This window comes from Tursiops truncatus, chromosome 12, assembly GCF_011762595.2.
Source record: "Tursiops truncatus isolate mTurTru1 chromosome 12, mTurTru1.mat.Y, whole genome shotgun sequence".
Lineage (NCBI taxonomy): Eukaryota > Metazoa > Chordata > Mammalia > Artiodactyla > Delphinidae > Tursiops > Tursiops truncatus.
In genome coordinates, this window is record NC_047045.1 from 22410979 (window position 1) to 22422266 (window position 11288).

The window sequence follows — 11288 nt, forward strand, 5'->3', positions numbered from 1 at the left end:
AGTTAATCGTAAAATGGGGAAATAAAAGTATCAATTTGAAAGGGTGTCATAAGGATTATACCGAATAATGTAAGGAAAGCACTTAGCTTGACCCTTGGTACATGTTCCAGGAATAGCAAACTGAGAATAAATGCAAAATGATTGAGATGACCCACTTGCAAAAGTAATCCTTCCTAAGAGCTGATTTGTACAATTCGTGGAGGAGTTGAGAAAGTAACCACAGTCACAGTGTTCAAAATGTATCCTCAGGTCTGCTAGTTAACTAAACAGAAATGGATTCTGATCAACCCTCCTGGAATTTGAACACTTCAAGTGACGTTATAGTAATGGAAGTGTCATTGCCCGCACAGACTATAAAAAAGAAAACACTATAGAGATAGAAAAAAAGAAATGAAAAAAGAGGTAGAGAGAGTGTATGGTGCCTCTCTCTAGCACCGTATGGGAGAAAGAACCTATCTTGCGTGGTGGGTGCATTTTTGACCCAGTTTTGGGAGACTTTCCTGGATTATTGGAATAAGAAATTGTACAGCTACTCCAGCTATAACTTGATTCTCTAGAATCAATAGGCCCTTTTGGAAGCAGAAACTCCCTGGGGAACACCAAGCCTTATCTAATCACAGAGCCTCCTGGATCTGGGAGTTACAACCACAGAGCAGCCGGATCTTTCATCCTCAAGAAATCCCTCTCAAAACTCAAAGTGTAGGAGGGAAAAGTTTCCAAAACTTAACCACATTTACATTTCAGTTTGTTGGGGCAGGAACTTCTCCTTTTGATTAACCTCTGTTAGTCACAATAATAATGCCAGCTCCAGTGTACATCAAGGATTTGATTCCTCCAGCATCTAAAAGAAGCCTTCCACTATTGGCTTATGAGATTTCATTTTTGCAACCTGCCCTTCCACCCAGCTAGGAGTTTCACAAATACATATCATTGGTCATGAGTGAAATTGGAAATTTTTCCTACTACCAACATACAAGGAGGGACTAAACTCATTGTAAAAACAGAAGGCCATTTTTATTATATCATCTAGGAAATAAAGCATTATTTAATGAATTCAAACTATTTTCTGAATGATACCCTTGTGTCCTCAATGTTATTGCAGCCCCTTAACAAGTTTTTCTTTTTTTTTTTTTGCAGTACACGGGCCTCTCACTGTTGTGGCCTCTCCCGTTGCGGAGCACAGGCTCCGGATGCTCAGGCTCAGCGGCCATGGCTCACGGGCCCAGCCACTCTGCAGCATGTGGGATCTTCCCGGACTGGGGCACGAACCCGTGTCCCCTGCATCGGCAGGCGGACTCTCAACCACTGCGCCACCAGGGAAGCCCCCACAAGTTTTTATTAATGAATAATATTCCTGTGTGTGGCTTGAGAAAGCTAGTATAGCAGTCCAGATGCATAATTTATTTCCCAGGACATGGATAGCATAGGGTGAAAATTTCTAATTTGTCGTGCATATATACTACAAATGGGATTATACAATGACAATTTTTTCATACATTGTCTAGTCATTCCAGTCACATTTGTTGACATGACTGTCATTTTTCCCATTGGATTCCCCTGACACCTTTGTTGAAAACTAATTAACTGCAAAAGTGTGAGTCTGCTTCTGGATTCTATTCTATTCCATTTATCTACTTACATCAATATCACTCTGTCTTGATGACTGTAGCTTTTTAGTAATTCTTGACATCTCAAACGTTGTCCTTTTTCAAGCTATTTTAGCTATTCTCTGTCCTTTACAATTTCACATAACCTTTACAGTCAGCTTATAAATTTCTTTTTAAATAATCCTGCCATGATTCTGATTGGGATGGTTTTGACTGTGTACACCAATTTATGGAGGGTTGACATCATCATAATATGAAGGCTTCTAATCATGAGCAATTTCCATTCCGTTTATTTAGATCTTTAATTTCCCTGTATAGTATTTTTCAATATAGATGTTTTGCACATTTTTTGTAAAAGTTGTTCAATCCTGAGTATTATGTTTTCATGCTCTCATAAATGGTATTTTTTTACATTTCACATACGGCCCAGTAGCATAAAATATATCTTGGTGAATGTCCGATGTGCACTTGTAAAGCATGTATACTCTGCAATTGTTGGGTCATCTACATATGTCAACTAGGTCAAGTTGGTAAGAATGTTATTCAAATCTCCTATATCCTTATTGATATTTTTGTCTATTTATTCTATCACATCTCTTCTCAAAAGAGAAGTATTAGAATCTCCAAGTATGACTGCAGATCTACTCCTCTCTTGTCAATTTTTGTTTTCGTATACTTTGATACTCTGTTATTAGGTGATCACACACTTGGGATTGTTATGATTTCTTGATTGATTGACCTTTTGTTATTACAATATCATTCTTTATTCCTGGAAATATTCTTTGTCTTTAAATTCACTTCGCCTCATATATAGAAATACTAGCTTTCTGATGCTTAGTGTTTGCATGGTATAGAGAAATAGTTTAAAAATTAAAGAGGGTAAAAAAATCTATCTATGTCTCTGTATTTAAATGCATCTCTTGTAAACAGCATATAGTTGGGTCTTGCTTTTTATCCAGGCTGACAATCTCCATCTTTTAATTGAAGAGTTCAGTCCTTTTATATTTGGTGTGTTTATGTTATAGGTAGATTTCAGTTTACCATCTTGCTATTGTTTTTTACTTGGTCTTCCTTTGGGTTGAAGTTTTTTGTTTTAGTTTTCTTCTTTCATTTTTTTTTTTTTTCTCTATTCTAGCTTATCTCCTCTTTTGGCTTTTTAGCTAATGTTTTTAAAGTGATTACTAAATATTACAATTACATCCTTAATTCATCACAATCTACCTTGAATTGATATTATACCACTTCATGTATAATGTAAAGGCCTTATAACAGTATATGATAATAATTTTTAGTAAAAGTTGTATCTTTTTTGAAAGTTCAAATTTTTACGTACATATTTATCAAAGCCCATCAAATGGAATACTTAAGATGTTTGCATATCACTGTATATGACTTTTACCACACACACAAAAAGAACCATGAACAAATATTAAACTCTAGATAATGGTATGCATACTGAAGTGTCCAGGGATGAAGTTGACTGATGTCTCCAACTATTTTAACATGCATCAAAAAATAAGATGGACTGGGGACTTCCCTGGTGGTCCAGTGGTAAAGAATCCACCTTCCAATGCAGGGGACAAGGGTTCAATCCCTGGTGGGGGAACTAAGATCCCACATGCTGTGGGACAGCTTAAGCCCGCACGCCTCAATTAGAAAGCCAGCGTGCCGCAAACTACAGAGCCCACGTGCCCTGGAGCCGGCACGCCACAGCTAGAGAGAGAAAACCCGCACGCCACAAATAGAGAGAAGCCCACGCACCGCAACGAAAGATCCCACATGCCTCAACAAAGACCCCACGTGCCACAAGGAAGACCTGACGCAGCCAAAAAAATAAATGAATAAATAAGATGGATTGATGGACAGTGAGGGGAATGCCTAGATGGATAGATATGTGATAAAGCAAAGAGAGCAAAACATTAATGGTAGAATATCGGCGATTCTTTCCATTTTTCTCTTTGTTTGAAAATTTTTGCAATAAAATGTTGGATAAAAATGCCAATCTTTGGGCTTCCGAGGTGGCGCAGTGGTTAAGAATCCACCTGCCATACAGGGGACACGGGTTCGAGCCCTGGTCTGGGAAGATCCCACATGCCACGGAGTAACTAAGCCCGTGCACCACAACTACTGAGCCTGCGCTCTAGACCCGCAAGCCACAACTACTGAGCCCATGCACCATAACTACTGAAGCCCATGCGCCTAGAGCCCGTGTTCCGCAACAAGAGAAGCCACTGCAATGAGAAGCCCACGCACTGCAACCAAGAGTAGCCCCCGCTCGCCGCAACTAGAGAAAAGCCCGCACACAGCAACAAAGACCCAACACAGCCAAAAATAAATAAATAAAATAAATAAATTTATTTTTTAAAAAGCCAATCTTCTAATTTGGCATGAAAATTAAACTTTAATCTATTTTGTAATGTCTATTAATTACACACTGAAACCTTAAGGGTAGAAAATATTTCACACATAAACTGTTCTGGTCATAGCCTTCCACCCTAGCCTAGCCCAGTGAATACTTAACCCTGGTTTTTGGTTTATTTTTCTTAATTTTTAAAAATGTTTTTTAATTTTTAAAAATGTGTATATATATTTTTTTTTTTTTTTTTTTTCTTTTGGCCATGCCACGCAGCTTGCGGGATCTCAGTTCCCCAGCCAAGACTTGAACCTGGGCCCACGGCAGTGAAAGCACTGAGTCCTAACCACTGGACTGCCAGGGAAGTCCCTCCTTGACCTTGTTAATTCCAGACCTGGCTTGAACCCTAAATTCACCACAGTTGCAAGGCCGTACAAGATCTCACCCTTGCCTCTCTTTCCAGTCTCACCTAGCACCCCTCTTCTCACTCTGCACGCCACGCACATGAAATTTTCAGTTCCCTGAACGCCCTGGGATTGATCTTGCCTAAGGCCTCAAAGCCTCCACGTAAACTGTTTCCTTGCCTGGAATGCTGCCCTCCCTAACCCTCTCCTTCTTTTGGAAAAACCATGCTCACCATTTAGGTTTCAACAGAAATATCATTTCCCCAGTAAAGCAATCCCTCCTCTCCCAAAGTAGGTCAGGTTCCTGTCCTGGAGGAACTATGCCGAAAGCACCTCCCAAGGCCTGAAGCCAGCACAGAACCACGGAGTTTCCTGCTCAAAGAAAGCAGGCTGGGACCTTTGTAAGTTGCTCCTAAGCAAGGCATTCCCCTTCTCAGAATGAAGGAGGAGTGTGTATAACACCTAAAAATCCCCAATTAAAAGCTGTTTTGGTTTAGAAATCATGCTTGCTTGCTTTTCATGTTATGTCATAAGGAGAGAAATATGCCCCCTCAGTGCCCTAAATAAGAGAAGAGAGTTGTGATTGGATATTACCCCGGACCAACAAGTTCTACCCTCAAGAAGCAATGAAATGGGCCAGAACACCAGCACCACACACACACGCGCGCACACACACGACAGTAGGACAGTAGTCAGTTAGTTTGTGTAGTAGCTCATCAGCAGTCTGTGAGCTAAACCTCCTTGCTGGCTCCCTTCCGCGCCACTCTGTCCAGTCGCCAGCGGTAGAGCCATCCGTGCATGTGCAAAGCTCCACCTTCAGTCAGAGCTCTAGAAGCAGTGCCTTTATAACAATAGAGATAAACTGGAGTCACAGGGACCAGAGAGCCAGTGAAAGCCTTGGCTTGGTTACTACCTTCTGGTGCCCTGAGTTGTCTGTCTCGTTAGAAGCAAAAGACCTAGAGCCAGACCTGATTCTGATAAGAGAAGGGAAGCAGTTCCAAATTTGACAAAGCCCAGAACAGCCTTCAACTCCATAGCTCCCATCCCCCCTGCACTTCTCTTTGTAAAACAGACTCCGTCCTTTCTTCAGTGTTCCTCTTCCCATCAGAATCTAAGTTCCATGAAGGCAGAAACACGTCTGTCTTGCTCCCTGTGGTATCTCAGCAGGTAGCTCAGAATAAGACCTCTATAAATATTCATTGAAAAAAGGAATCTCTGTCTCTCCTTCATTATAACATCATTCTGTATCTTAATCCTAAATGCCATCTTATTGTATGCATTTTGCACTGCATTCATTCATTTTTTTCTTTCATTTAATCATTTATTTAACTGACATTTATACAACACCCGCTAAGCTCTGAGGAAGCAAGTGTTAGTATTACAGATTCCTTATCTTTAAGAAGCTCATAATCCGTAAGAAGCCCACAGAGGGTAAAGAATCCGCCACCATCTGACACAGAAGTGCCACAACAGAGGGCAGGAAGGGAACGACAGACATGAAAAGTAAAATAGCAATGAGGAACTCTCTCTCCTATCAAATTAGCAAACATAAACATAAAAAAAAAAAAAAAAAAAAAAAAAACAAAAAAAAAAAAAAAAAAAAAAAAAACATAAAAGAGTAACAGTCAATCTCTCCTTGGTCCTTCCTAACAGAATCCCAATTTTTCTTTGGGTGTTCATGCCTCATCTATGCAGTCAGATGACTCAAGAGAAGTTGACTTTATCCTGGGATCCAAAGGCTGATTCCAAATAAACCAAAGATCATAATCCTATTTGGTGGGTGGCCAGTGATTGGTTCAAGAACCAAGCTTGGACTTCCCTGGTGGCCTGCCAATGTAGGGGACATGGGTTCGATCCCCGGTCTGGGAAGATCCCACATGCCATAGAGCAACTAAGCCTGTGCGCCACAGCTACTGAGCCCGCGAGCCACAACTACTGAGTGCATGTGCCGCAACTACTGAAACCCGTGCGCCTAAAGCCCGTGCTCCGCAACAAGAGAAGCCACCTCAATGAGAAGCCTGCGCACCGCAACGAAGAGTAGCCCTCGCTCGCCGCAACTAGAAAGCCGGCACGCAGAAACAAAGACCCAACGCAGCTCAAAACAAATAAATAAATAATTTTAAAAAAAGAAAATACCTCAAGCTTAAGGTTAGAGTTAGATTCCCTCAGGAACAATTCTACGTCCAGGAAAAAGCACATTACCTAAAAATGGCCCAATCAGACTGAAAAGTGGAACTTTATTTCATCATTAGGGTAGCATTTCTCCCCCTCATGAGCAAGGAAGCAGGCTGCCCCAGCCTGTGATGTGAGGGGGCCCTGAGGACGATGTTAGTCCATGCGGGGAATGGGGAGCAACTGCAGATATGAGATAACTACAGAAAAATAGGGTAGAAACTCAAATTATAGCATGCCTGGAGCCTGCCCTACTTCTGTGGTTCCCACTATAGCAGTGATTATCATACATTCCTTATTGTTTAAGACAATCTGAGTTGGTTGTTAACTTGGATCCAAAAGTATCCTAACTGAAAAAGTAAAGGTATTGTGAAACTGTGTAACATAGGAAATGCTGATGCCAATACTACTAGCCCCCCAAAAGTAGACTGCCAAATAATACACACATAGTGATTACAGTGATATTTTTAAATCTATGAGAATAGTTATAAAAATAGTAACAATGATTGTATTTGGATAGATGTACTATTGAGGAATAATTTTTAGATCTCACAATGTTCTATAATACATATATGTTACTGATATAGTGAAAATATATTTGAAGATTTAGTGGAAACATAGAGGAATGAACACCTAACTCTATCTAGAGAAGTTGGAGCAGGCTTTACAAGGAAGTGATGGGAGCTGATGCTGTCAGTAATGTCATTCGCCAGAGGAAAGAGAGAAGCAATTCTAGGTCATACTCACTTCCTTTGTTAGATTCGGGCAGATAAATTAACTCCTACCAGCCTCAGGGTCCTCATTTTAAACTAGGGGTAATATGACCTACCTCACAGTTTTGGTTGGAGATGATGATGGTGATGATGATGATTGATGTTATGTCAGAGGCAGGGTCATGGAAGTGCATGGCTGTAGTGCAATAATGCTCCAATGGTCATAAGGGACTTAGAAGCACTCAAAACTGTAAGAAATCATTTTGGTCAACAAATATATATGCTACCTAGAAAATTACATGATCAATGTCAAATTCGTGAATATATATATGAAAAAATAAGTGCATGGCTGGTTCAGGGAGATTAGAATATTTTAGTATGTTTGGACCACAGGACACATGGCAGACCTGGAGCAGTAGCCAGATCGTGAAGGGCCTTGTATGTCCTACGGGAGATAGAGCTTCCAATAAGCTTGAAGCTTTATCCTGTTTGGGAAAGTGAGATTCAGATATCACTGGAGATTGTTCTTGGATTCCACCTGGGCCCACTGTGGTTGCTTAGAAATGTACTGAGCCTGCTTCACCCCATCCCTAATACTAACCTGAGAAAAGGCAGAGGTAAATATCCCCAGGGCAGGGTACGTTCCTACCGTGAGAAAGTTAATTCATAGTTTGCACCAACAAGCTGTCAGGAACACAGAAAAGCTATTGGCCTCTGAGAACAACTGGCCATTCTGAGAGGGGCTGGGATGGTCTCTTCTCAAAGGACATTGGTCTGGTGGTAGCATCAGCATAGGGTGCCTTTATGGGAACTCAAGGACAAGGAAAGTTTGGCTTTCCCTTGGGGAGGATGCTGCCAAGTCTTGTTTTGTTTTTTGTGTTTTTAAATTTTTTTTATTGAAATATAGTTGATTTACAATGTCGTGTTAGTTTCAGTTGTACAGCACAGTGATTCAATTATATATGCATAAAATATCGATGTATATAATCATATATATTCTATTATATATTATTTATATATATTCTTTTTTAGATTCTTTTCCTTTATAGGTTATTACAAAATATTGAGCATAGTTCCCTGTGCTATACAGTAGGTCCTTGTTGGTTATCTATTTTATATACAGTAATGTATATGTGTTAATCCCAAACTCCTAATTTATCTCTCCCCCCACCCAAGTCTTGTTTTGTGATGCACAACATTTACCAGATTGGAAATTATACCTTTTTGCCTGTGGTGTTTAGAGCATCTTTTCACCAACTCCATCACCCTTTCAACAATCACGTTACTTGCCAAAGAATTTGCTTTTCTCCTGTAGTTTAGTGGTTCTTCCCTCTTGTGGAGCCACAGACATTTTTGAGAATGTAATGAAGGCTACACACCCTCTCCCAAGAAATGGACATATTCACGTCATTTCTCTGCACATCTTCAAAGGGTTCCTGGTCCCTTGTCCATACATCTGCCTAATGTCTGTGGACCATGGGTTAAGGACCTCTGCTGATGAGGATGGTGAGTCTTGGAAGGGTTGTTTAAGAGAGAGAGTGGCCAATTACTCCAGTAGTGCTGTGGAAATGGATGAGGAGGTAGATGGAGTGAAGATGAGACTGCAGGCAGGAACACCACTCATGAGGCCACAGACCTGGACTCCCCTGGCCGTCCAGTGGTTAAGACTCCGAGCTTCCAATGCAGGAGGTGCCGGTACAATCCCTGGTTGGGGAAGTTCCGCATGCTGAACAGTGCGGCTAAAAGTCCACAGGCCTGAACTAGAACAGTGTCAATAGCAAAAGAGAGAAGGTGGCAGCTTGGAGAGGAAGCATATATGGTCTTTGTCGGGAGATATGTGGAGGGTGGGTGAAGAGCACTTGAACGAGAGGATGGGTTTGGGGAATCCTCGCTTACCTTCAGTCACCATGGTTGAAGCTTTGGTATGCCAGTAGAGTCAGTTCTAAGCTGCATAACATTTAGGTCTCCACATGCCCTCTCCCCACAAATACAGCAACCAAAATTTCCAACCTGGCAGAGATTCATGATCTATAATAGTTTGTCTTTTTTTTTTGCGGTACGCGGGCCTCTCACTGTTGTGGCCTCTCCCGTTGCGGAGCACAGGCTCCGGACGCGCAGGCTCAGCGGCCATGGCTCACGGGCCCAGCCGCTCCGCGGCATGTGGAATCTTCCTGGACTGGGACACGAACCCGTGTCCCCTGCATCGGCAGGCGGACTCTCAACCACTGCGCCACCAGGGAAGCCCTATAATAGTTTTTTAAAAATGAAAATAACAGAATAAATTTACTGGAAGTACCCTCCATAATAAATCTCCTGTATCAACTTTAAAAAAACAGAAGCATCATTTTATATTCTAACAGAAATCTATTGTTTTTGATGATGTTAGTTGAAGTAGCCATCTAGAAACGATCAGTTTTCGAAAGAACATAGAATACTTCTACAAAGGTTTATTACCAATATGGATTTCCTTTTTTAACTTAATGACTCACCAGCAAAATCCTTTAGAATTGGAAGGCTCTGTACTTGGTAAGAGTGCCAAAGTTAGTCGCTGATTTATTCCCCTGAGTATAATTTGGAAGAAACCGCTGTGTAAATCTGAATACTGTAAACCTGTAAATCATGAATCTTTTCAAATCTAGTTTCCCTATTAATAGTGCCTAATGCTCGAGAGTAAAATCACTAATGTGGTGGCGGGGAGAATATGGGATCTTTACTGTGCTAAACGTCTGTGCAAAAACGTCTACTGAACCTACATTCAGAGGATCAGCTACAGATTCAGCACAAATGAAAGCAGAGGACCGGGCCCTGGGGCGGGCGGACCTAACTTTTTGACCACTATTACAAGGACTGATGCCTTGAGGTTGGGTAATATTCTTAGAGTTCCAGAATTTATCACAGGAAAGGGACGCTAAAAAGGAAGGTCATTCTTGAGTTAAATGTATTGTTACAGAACGTGCTGAGTGTCGTGAAGGCCATGTGCATGATGCTGATAATGTCTGATGGGGGAATGACTTGATCTAGGAAAGGAGGAACCTTCTCTCTCTTTCTTTTTTTTTTGGAGGAATTCTCTCAGCTATCCATTGCTGCACAACAAACTACTCCAAAATGTAATAACTACAAACAACAATCTTGAAGAAGAGGAGTCTTTTACTTGCTCACAATTTTGTAATTTGGGCTCAGCTGGTCCATTCCCCTACTGGTCTTGTTGGGGGTCACTCACGCGCTGCATGCAGTTGTCACATAGGTTGGGACACAGCTAGGATTCTCTCGTGTGGTCTCTCCATTTGGTGTCTCCAGCCAGGGAATCAGACCTTTGATATGTCAGCCCAAGTCTTCCAAGAGCACAACAGAGGAAGATGCTTTTCTTAAGGGTTAGGCTCGGAACAGGTGCAGCACCATTAGGTGCTGAATTCTGTTGGTTACAGCAGTCACAGTGCCAACCCAGAGTCGAGGGGAAGGGACTGACTACACAAGGGCACGAATACTGGAAGGTGTAATTCATCAGGGGCCACGTAACAAACTACCAGAGTAACACTAGCTAGAGATCTGGAAGGTGAGTAGGAGTTAACTGGGCAAAGAGGATGGAAGACTGTTCCAGGCATGGGAAATGGTACCTGCAAAGCAATTACAGCAGAGGGGCACGAAAGCTTCTCAGTGACTGAAAGAAAATCAGTGTAGCTGGAGTGCAGAAACCCAGGGAGAGTGCTTACAGGCCGGAAAGACCATGCCATGCCATTATACCCCTTAGCTATCCTCTGTGTGCAAGTGGTAAAATCCCAAGGGAAACTGGCTTAAGCAAAAAAAATGAAATCAACAGAAACAAGAGGAAGAGAGGGAGAGAATTTATTAGTTCATGTTCCTGAAAAGGCCAGGTCACACTTCATTCCAAGTATGGCTGTATCCACGGCTCAGACGGTATCACCAGAATTTGTCTACCTCCGTCTCTTAGCTCTGCCTTCCTCTTGGTTGCCTTTGCTCTCAGACAGCTTCTGAAGCTCTAGGCTTATGTCCTCCCAGATTTAAGTCCTATAGAAAAGAG